The sequence below is a fragment of the Heteronotia binoei genome, chromosome 15 (genome assembly GCF_032191835.1).
Source record: "Heteronotia binoei isolate CCM8104 ecotype False Entrance Well chromosome 15, APGP_CSIRO_Hbin_v1, whole genome shotgun sequence".
NCBI lineage: Eukaryota > Metazoa > Chordata > Lepidosauria > Squamata > Gekkonidae > Heteronotia > Heteronotia binoei.
The window spans coordinates 37,386,734-37,397,472 of NC_083237.1; the positions used below are offsets into that span (position 1 = coordinate 37,386,734).

The 10,739-nt window shown below is 42.0% G+C and overlaps 1 pseudogene; it reads left to right on the plus strand.

Moving 5' to 3' along the window:
* Positions 1 to 6,792: 6,792 nt before the first annotated feature.
* Positions 6,793 to 7,741, plus strand: LOC132583418 (olfactory receptor 14A16-like; annotated as a pseudogene).
* Positions 7,742 to 10,739: the final 2,998 nt, after the last annotated feature.

Sequence of the window (10,739 nt, forward strand, 5' to 3'; positions counted from 1 at the left end):
TCTTGGAGAGGGTTCTCGTATTGGAGCAGCAGGGCCCGTAGAAATCCAGCCACGCTATTGAGGTTGGGACCCCGTGTCTCATACAAACTCACGTACCACCATCTAGCGGCCCCCTTTAGTTTGGAGCCTAGATAGTCCACCCGACTGGGGTCATCTCGAATGTGTTCCCCCAATAGTGCATATAACTATTGGCTTGTATGGTGAAGTATTCCACCTCTTCTGGATCGCCGTCAAAGGTGGCGTCCAGCTCACGGCCCCTTCTGAAATCTCGTGGTCCCAGGAAGGCTGGCCCTAGTGCCAGGATCCCGGGTGGTGCTGGAATTGCCAGGGCTACTGGTGGAGCTGGCGCCACAGGAGTTGTGTTGTAGCGTTGTAGCAGCCAGTCGATCTGCCTCTGCGTTGTAGCAGCCGGTCGATCTGCCGCTGCATCTCCCGCACCATGAACGTGGCGTTCGCTTGGATCTCGTCCCGCAGCTCTTGGGTCATGGCCGTTTTTTCTCCCCTCATGGGTTTTAGGATGTTCGTCTCCTTCAGAGGGCTCCTGTTCTCCCCCTCCGAGTCCGACTCGTGGCCGCGGTCATCGTCGGACCTCGGTTCTTCCCGCTCGTCGTCATCCCAGATCAGGCAAGTCATCCCTCTCTCCAGGGTTCCCGGTCTTCCCCCCTTGTACTGGCCTTGTCAGGAGGGTTTCGTGGCGTGCAGAGGCCTCGTCCGTCAGGGTGGTGGAGGGTTGCGGCGCCCACTTCCGAGGAGTGATGAATAGTTGTTGTATGTGTAGTGGGGATCCGCATCCCCCGACTCTCCGGGCCCCAATGATGTGCCAGGGGGGAATCCTTACTCCTGCGGCTCCAAAGTGTTCAGTAGGTTCTCTGTTATCCCAAACCTTTTCAGCCATCCGGCTTAAAAGTGACCGGTTCAGATAAACTCCTAATAGTGGATCAGTTCCAAAATGTCAAGCAAGCAGATTTCAAAGTAACCAGTCCTTGAGTTGAAACAAAGTATGGCTTTATTGATAATCTATATGCTTCTATTGAGCTAGGTATTGGAACTGATACACAGTAACAGTAGAGAGCATATTTAAAGATGGCAAATCAAAGGTTCTCTAAACAAAGCTACAAATTCTAAACAAAGCTGTATTCACGTGTGAAGATTCACATGATGACTTTCTTATCTCTCCTGTGGTTTCTCTTCCTGGGCCCAGGCCTGGGAACCTGTCCCTGGAGGCGTTATCTTCAAAGAGCAAATTCCTGCATTTGTTAGTAAAAGCGAAAGGGGTGCAAAAGAGAGGCGCCTGTTATTCTCTACTTTGATATGCCCAACTTAGTTCAGGGTGAGTAATATCTATGAAGCATTGCAATTACATTCAGATAACATTTTACCATCAGAAAAGGTTTAACATTGCTTGACAACATGCACCATTAGAATAATGATGGCAGTCTTCTGCAAAGTTAATGTACTTTCCTAACTCTCTACTACTACCAGGACTTTTTTTTTGTAACAGGAACTCCTTTGCATATTAGGCTACAACGCCCTGATGTAGCCAATCCTCCAAGAGCTTACAGGGCTGTTACAGGGCCTACTGTAAGCTCTTAGAGGATTGGCTATATCAAGGGTGTGTGGTCTAATATGCAAAGGAGTTCCTGCTACAAAAAAAAGCCCTGACCATCACCGCCCCCACAGGAACAAAAGTTCAGAAAGCAAAGTGAGCTCATTTTGTTCCCCACTCATTTTTTCCTGAGAGGGTTGCAGACTCTTCCAATGAACATAGTGGTCAGAGTGGGGGTCTGAACAGGAATCAGCAGCAATCACCAGCCCTTCTTTCAATGACTCAATTTCCTTTGTGTAAATTGGTTTATGTTCTTCATGGGGAGCAGGATTCTTCATGGAAAGGAAGGATTGCTGCCACTGGAATAGCATTTAGCCAGCACTGGCATAATGAAAAAAGACTAGTAGATGCCACACAATGAGGACATTAAATGCAGTATATTGGGATGAACAGGCAATGAATGGCAAATGCTTTATTTGCCTTGAGGTTCATAGGTGTCACTGCAAAACTGGGAGCATTGTTACTTAACCTATTGCACAGTGTTGTATCTAAGACAAATGAGAGAAATGGAATTTTAAACCATTTTCTACTGGGAAAAGTGGTATGGAAACCATAACATATAACTTTTCCTTTCCTGTTCCTGTCCTCCCTCATACAGTTTTGTACTTATCGTCACACACATACACACTGTGGCTAATAGCCACTGATGGACCTCTGCTCCATATTTTTATCTAACCCCCTCTTGAAGGTGGCCATGCTTGTGGCCGCCACCACCTCCTGTGGCAGTGAATTCCACATGTTAATCACCCTTTGGGTGAAGAAGTACTTCCTTTTATCCGTTTTAACCTGTCTGCTCAGCAATTTCATCGAATGCCCACGAGTTCTCGTATTGTGAGAAAGGGAGAAAAGTACTTCTTTCTCTACTTTCTCCATCCCATGCATTATCTTGTAAACCTCTATCATGTCACCCCTCAGTCGACGTTTCTCCAAGCTAAAGAGCCCTAAGCGTTTCAACCTTTCTTCATAAGGAAGGTGTTCCAGCCCTTTAATCATTCTAGTTGCCCTTTTCTGAACTTTCTCCAATGCTATAATATCCTTTTTGAGGTGCGGCGACCAGAACTGCACACAGTACTCCAAATGAGACCGCACCATCGATTTATACAGGGGCATTATGATTCTGGCTGATTTGTTTTCAATTCCCTTCCTAATAATTCCCAGCATGGCGTTGGCCTTTTTTATTGCAAACGCACACTGTCTTGACATTTTCAGTTAATTATCTACCACGACCCCAAGATCTCTCTCTTGGTCAGTCTCTGCCAGTTCACACCCCATCAACTTGTATTTGTAGCTGGGATTCTTGGCCACAATGTGCATTACTTTGCACTTGGCCACATTGAACCACATCTGCTACGTTGATGCCCACTCACCCAGCCTCAACAGATCCCTTTGGAGTTCCTCACAATCCTCTCTGGTTCTCACCATCCTGAACAATTTAGTGTCATCCGCAAATTTGGCCACTTCACTGCTCACTCCCAACTCTAAATCATTTATGAACAAGTTAAAGAGCATGGGACCCAGTACCGAGCCCTGCGGCACCCCACTGCTTACCGTCCTCCACTGCGAAGACTGCCCATTTATACTCACTCTCTGCTTCCTATTACTCAGCCAGTTTTTGATCCACAAGAGGACCTGTCCTTTTACTCCATGACTCTCAAGCTTTCTAAGGAGCCTTTGATGAGGAACTTTATCAAAAGCTTTCTGGAAGTCAAGGTAAACAACATCTATCGGGTCTCCTTTGTCCACAAGTTTGTTTACCCCCTCAAAGAAATGTAACAGGTTAGTGAGGCAAGATCTTCCCTTACAGAACCCATGCTGAGTCTTCCTCAATAACCTGTGTTCATCAATGTGCCTACTCATTCTGTCCTTGATAATGGTTTCTACCAACTTTCCTGGTATTGAAGTCAGACTGACTGGCCTGTAATTTCATGGATCTCCTCTGGAACCCTTTTTAAAGATGGGGGTGACATTTGCTACCTTCCAGTCCTGACATAATGACAGAAATCTTAGTAAATGACAGACAGATCTTGTTCTGGCCCCTTTAGTTTTACTTTATGCACGTATGAGGTCTTTTACATCAGCGGTCCCCAGTCATGGACCAGTACCAGTCCGTGGTCTGTTAGCAATTGAGCCATGAGTTGTATGATTATTTCATTATATATTACAATGTAATAATAGAAATAAAGTGCACAATGGTATCATCCTGAAAAATTGTCCGTGGAAAAATTGTCTTCCATGAAACCAGTCCCTAGTGCCAAAAAGGTTGGAGACCACTGTTTTACATCACCTCCTGCCTGATTCTTTTAACTGAAGATGGAATCTGGGATCTTCTGCATGCAAAGCTGAAACTCTACCACTGAGCCACAGCCTCTCCCTTAACAATAGCAAACATATGCTGCTAATTATCTGTTTACATTGGTTACAAACATTGAAGAAATGCTACAACTTATGAAAAGTCTTCCATCAGGTACATAGAACCCTTGGGAGAACTTTCCCAGAAAACAGAGCAGACTTTAATTTAATGACTTTCAAAATCATACAGCTTTTAAGATTCTAGTTTTGAGAGAAATCAGCATGATACAGTGACGCAAGCTCTACCAGAAGATCTACTTGCATCAATGAATGAAGAGAGAGGTAAGCACTAAAGCAGCTGTAGAAGAAACTGAATCTGACATTGAAATTTTCAGTGTTATAAGGTGATTCCAAAGGCTCCTTAGTAAGCTTGGAGTCAGGGAGTAAAAAGACAGGTCCTCTTGTGGATCAAAAACTGGCTAATTAATAGGAAGCAGAAAGTGAGTATAAATGGGCAGTCTTCGCAGTGGAGGGCAGTAAGCAGTGGGGTGCCACAGGACACAGTACTGGGTCCCATGCTCTTTAACTTGTTCATTAATGATATGGAGTTGAGAGTAAGCAGTGAAGTGGCGAAGTTTTCAGATGACACTAAATTGTTCGGGGTGGTGAGAACCAGAGAGGATTGTGAGGCACTCCAAAGGGATCTGTCGAGGCTGGGTGAGTGGGCGTCAACGTGGCAGATGAGGTTCAATGTGGCCAAGTGCAAAGTAATGCACATTGTGGCCAAGAATCCCAGCTACAAATACAAGTTGATGGGTTGTGAATTGGCAGAGACTGACCAAGAGAGAGATCTTGAGGTCGTGGTGGATAACTCACTGAAAATGTCAAGACAGTGTGCGATTGCAATAAAAAAGGTCAACGCCATGCTGGGAATTATTAGGAAGGGAACTGAAAACAAATAAGCCAGTATCATAATGCCCCTGTATGAATCGATGGTGCGGTCTCATTTGGAATACTGTGTACAATTCTGGTCACCGCACCTCAAAAAGGATATTATAGCACTGGAAAATGTCCAGAAAAGGGCAACTAGAATGATTACAGGTTTGGAACACTTTCCCTATGAAGAAAGGTTAAAATGCTTGGGGCTCTTTAGCTTGGAGAAACATCAACTGCGGGGTGACATGCTAGAGGTTTACAAGATTATGCATGGGATGGAGAAAGTAGAGAAAGAAGTACTTTTCTCCCTTTCTCACAATACAAGAACTCATGGGCATTCAATGAAATTGCTGAGCAGTCAGGTTAAAACGGATAAAAGGAAGTACTTCTTCACCCAAAGTGTGATTAACATGTGGAATTCACTGCCACAGGAGGTGGTGGCGGCTACAAGCATAGCCAGCTTCAAGAGGGGATTGGATAAAAATACGGAGCACAGGTCCATCAGTGGCTATTAGCCACAGTGTGTGTGTGTGTGTGTGTGTGTGTGTGTGTGTGTGTGTGTGTGTATGTATATATATATATATATATATATATAGACCACTATGTGACACAAAGTGTTGGACTGGATGGGCCATTGGCCTGATCCAACATGGCTTCTCTTATGTTATGTTCATATATTTTGCTTTTCTATTATGACTGTCCTATTGTCCAGAAAAGTTTGCCACATTCTTTAACTCTAATTAATTTAACTACTGATCCTTCTGCTGTCTCTCGCCCCTGGTGTAGTGCAATCCTATTTAGTGTTTCTACAGTTAAATCCCTTTGAAATTAATGGGCATAACCTAGATGAGCCCTGCTCTTCTAGTGTCCTTCATAGAGTCTTTTGTATAAAGGAGCATAGATTCATATGAGTCCTGACATATAGTTTCAAGAGGGTTAAATAACAAAACAACTTCAGCAACAGGTGAGAAAGGGAGGCAATAAAGGAAGATGTAAGAACAAAAACGTGTACAGCTTGCATTCTTGACTCCTTCATGTTATTCCACGACTTGTGTGAGCAATATATCTGGGGAGGAGGGGCAAGAATTATTGCAGCATAATGCTAAAGTTATGGCTTCCTGTATTATTTACCCTTTTACAAGGTTGTCAGAAATGCTTTCATTAAGATAGTGTAACAGTGCAGCAAGAGGAGTAGATGTTGGCTGGCAGTGCCACTTTAAGAAGTTATACTTTTCTAAACAGATCCTACCAATTGTTTAAAATTGCATTTAATGGTTGAAGGGAGGTAGCTATTATTCCACAGCACCAACAATTCTCACTGAACTAATATAACTGAACTAGGAACATCAGAATAATCAGAAACATCAACATACATCTGGTTTTAAGTACTGGAAAATGTATGAATGATTTTATTGTATATTTTGTTATAACATTTTATGCTATTTTAATTGTTGTTAGCCGCCTTGAGCCTGTCAGGGGAGGGCGGGATATAAATGTGATAAAATAAATAAATAAATTGCTAGTTAAAAAAAAAAAAGTGGTGGTCCTCTTTGACTACCCAATGTAGACATTGGAATTGCATGTACAGAAGTCTTGAGAGGTAGTAAGGCATAGAACTGGGTGAGAGTTAACAAACAAGCTACTTACGGTAAATTCCACATTTCCTGTGACATAGCCCTTGCCTAAGGGGTCCTGGTTTGTCATATATGAAATGTTTTAGAGATTTATAGCAGACAGAGCACATATGTGCATTAAGCATTGCCATGTTTGGATCAGAGCATGTAAATCAGGCCAAAATCTGAAGACTGGAAAGGGGTGCTTGGGAGAACTTGATCATTTCCATGATCTCTTAGGCCAACTCTGGATGATCTGGGGAACTGGGATTCTCAGAACAAGGTATACCGATTAAGTGATTCTCTGTTTTGACCAACAGGGACCATGTGGCAAAATAAAGAAGTCAAATGCCCAACTTAACTTCTTCCTCTGAGTTTTTGCTCTTGGGATTTTCAGACATCCGAGAAGTACAGATCTTAAACTTCTTCATGTTCCTAGGACTATATTTGATAGCACTGACTGGTAATTTTCTCATTATTGTGGCTGTTACCCTTGACCATCACCTTCACACTCCCATGTACTTCTTGTTAGTGAATTTGGCTATTCTGGATCTTGGATTAGTTTCTGTCTTGGTGCCCAAAGCTATGGCCAATTTCCTCATGAACAACAGAACAATTTCTTACTTTGGGTGTGCAACTCAAGTTTTCTTTTATCCCCTTTTTGGAGGGACAGATATTGCCTTTCTAACAGTAATGGCCTATGATCGGTATGTTGCTATCTGCAATCCATTGCAATATGAAGTCATTATGCACAAAGGATCTTGCCTTCGGATGGCAGCCAGTGCATGGATTACTGGTATCCTTTATGCCACTTTACACACCAGTGGCACTTTTGCCATCACCTTCTGCTCCAATGTTATCAATCAGTTCTTTTGTGAAATACCAGTTACTGAATCTGTCCTGCTCTGACTTATATCTAGTTGAAACTGGCCTAATTATTTTTAGCTTTGTCATAGTGGTGGGATACTTTATTTTCATTATTTTAACATACGTTGAAATCTTTTCAGCGGTACTCAGAATCCCTTCAGTGCTGGGTAGGAAAAAGGCCCTCTCCACTTGCCTTCCTCACCTCACTGTGTTCTCTCTGCTTGTTTTCACTGGATTGTTTGCTTATGTAAGGCCTTCCTCTAACACATCATCTGATCTTGACATTGTTATTGCAGTATCTTATGCTATACTCCCTCCTCTGCTCAATCCATTCATTTATACCATGAGGAACAAAGAGATCAAAACTGCTTTGTTGAAGCTCTTCAGTGCTGGGCATTTTTCTGTAATTACCAACAAAGCTATTCCATGACAATGGTATTTTGCAATCTACCTCTTCCAAATGTTTCTCCTCCATGATTTTAAACTGTGGCTTATAAACACTGCCGTATATAAGAAACATTAGGTGCATTCACACTACATTAAATAATGTGTTTTGCAACTGGATTTTTACTGTGCAAGAATAGCAAAAATCCACTTGCAAAACCCATTATTTAGTGTAATGTGAGCACACCCATTAATTTGCATTTGCCACAGAAACTCCTAGCTCAGCTTAATACATTTTATGCGTCTTTAAAAAAAAATGTTCCCCTGTGTTTGGCTATCTAGCTTGTCTCCATTTTTCAGTCCAATTTCCATGACAGGATGTAATTAATTGTTGTGAGTATCTGAAATCCATGACCAATTTCATAGGATAGTAACTTTTTAAACAATTATTTAGACTGATCAAAGCACATTCTTAAAGGAATATTATGCATGCAGACTCAGATTCATTTTTCCTGCAGCCACTGTTGGGAAATTATTCGCATGACTTTGGACCTTCATAGACTTAGAATACTCCATCAGCATCACCAAAGTAAGTGAGATAACTCTTCAAGGAAGACTTTTTGGCTCAGAGGGGAAACAAATGGTGTGAGGAGGATGACAAGAACCCTTGTCTGCAAGCAAGCTCCTTTTTCCAATTAGAGAAACCACATGAAGGTGCAAACTGGACTCAACACCCCTTTCTCAGAGCAATCATGGATCTTCATGTCCTTTCATCCTCCTGTTGTGCATGGCCCACATATATTGTTATGAAAAAAACTGAATATCTCAACTTACTCATTCAAGTTTCATTTCTGCTGTAGGATAATCAAATCTATGAGGGTTTTTGTTTTAATTTTGTACCAGTTCCTGTTTTATTAAATTGCACTTCCAATTTAATATTGTACTTATTTTTAAAAAAATTTTATGACAGCTGTGTATCAGTTATACAGGCTTATATGAATTGCTTCTCAAGCACATAAAACGCTATTAAAGAAAGGCAAGAAAGAACTGAGGGAAACTGAAAGAAATTAGATGGGTAATATGTTATTTAAAAATAAGACAGCCAACCTATAGACTTATTCAGAATATCTCATCACTGTGGAAAAGTGGTTTGAGTGTCAAGGTATTATTTTGGAGTCTCAGGTTTGAATTTCTACTCTTTCATAGAGTATGGACTTGAACTGGTCATTCTCTCTCTCTAACCTACCTCCAGAAACTGTTGTGAGGATAAAATGGAAGAGAGGAGAATGATGCAACTGCTTTTGGTCCCCATTGAGAAGAAAGATGGAGTATCTTTATATAGGTACATAGAGAAACAAAGCCTGCTGAAGAAAAATTGGCATGGCTTCCACAAAAGGAAGTTCTGCCTCACCAAACTTTTAGAATTCTTTGAGAAAGTGGACAAGTAGGTAGACAACGGTGACCAAATGGACAAAAGGCTTTTGCAAAGGTACCTCACCAATGACTCCTGGGTAAACTTAGCAGTCATAGGATAAGAGGATGAGTTCTTTCAGGAGATGCTTTGTAGCAAAAAGGTTCAGGAACTCAGTAGCATAACTTGTTTGCTTATGAGTTATGCTGATGAGAGAATAAAAGAGAAAGGAAGCAAATTATAACATATGAGAAAGAAAGAAAGAAAGAAAGAAAGAAAGAAAGAAAGAAAGAAAGAAAGAAAGAAAGAAAGAAAGAAAGAAAGAAAGAAAGAAAGAAAGAAAGAAAGAAAGAAAGAAAACAGATGGAGAGGGAAGGGGAAGAGAGAGAAAGAATATGGGAATGGATGAAGAGAGAAGAAAGGAAGGAGGGAAGGAAGGAAGGAAGGAAGGAAGGAAGGAAGGAAGGAAGGAAGGAAGGAAGGAAGGAAGGAACCACACTGCAAGAGAAACTGCACGCAGACCCCCTAGCTCAGGGGTGTCAAACTCTGACATAAATGAGACCTTGTTCCGCCGTGGGATGGAGGATCTTCCTTCTGCCTCTGCAGGCTGGCTGCAGAAAAAACAGGGAAAGTCCAGCCACCCTGTACCTCCCAGACAGCTTGGGAATCAAGGAGTGGTGGTAGGGGGAATCTTCCCTGTGCCAGTAATATTTATTTCATTCATAAATGATTTTGAATGGAGAGTGAATACTGTAGTGGTCAAGTTTCCAGATGTCACAAAATTAATCAGTATGGTAAAAACCAAGGCTGACTGAAAAACTTCAAGGAGATCTCCACAAATCAGTTGAATGGGCAACAATGTGGCTTACAAAGTTCAATGTTGGTAAGTGTAAAGTGATTAGAGGCATGTGATCAGAGCTACTCAAACTGAAAATATACCTGAAAAATATCTTATTAGTACCTTTGAGTATATTTTAGCAACCCAAACATATCCACATTTTCTCAGGAAAACCGGGGAAAAAATTCTGAAAAAAATCCCAGGTACATTTGGGTATCACAGGTAGATCTGAAAACAGTGGATAGGCGGTACCAGATTGTTCCTGCCTCTCAGCTGTTTGCTGGGCTCTTGCTGTAGTTCCTTTTAAAATTTAAAGAGACTGCAGAAGACAGTCCCAGGATCTGCTGTGGTAGGGGGAGCAGACTGTGCCCGCTGGCTTGGCTTGAGGCTCCAGGAGGTTTCAACCAGGCTGCAGGAAAAACCAGCTCCAAAATCTGCTGTGCTTCAGGGAGTCATTTGCTAGCTATGGCATGCAGATCCTGGGGCTGGTTTCTGCCACAGCACAAAGCCATGCAAGTGAGGGTCTGCATGCCGTGGGTTCCCCACATCATAGCAGATCCTGGGGCTGGCTCCTTGTGCAACCTGGTTTAAACCAGGTTTTCAAGAAGGGGAAAGAAGAAAACAAATCTGAATATAGTACCAGTACTGGGAAATGGGGTTTTTTTTGTTTTTGTTTTTTTAAATGCCAAAAATTGTTCAGGTCCAAATTATTTGAACAACAACAAAAAAAGTTTTTAAAATGCACTCCCAGAAAGGTGATGTACATTCAGACAATCAATAAATCAATCCCTACTT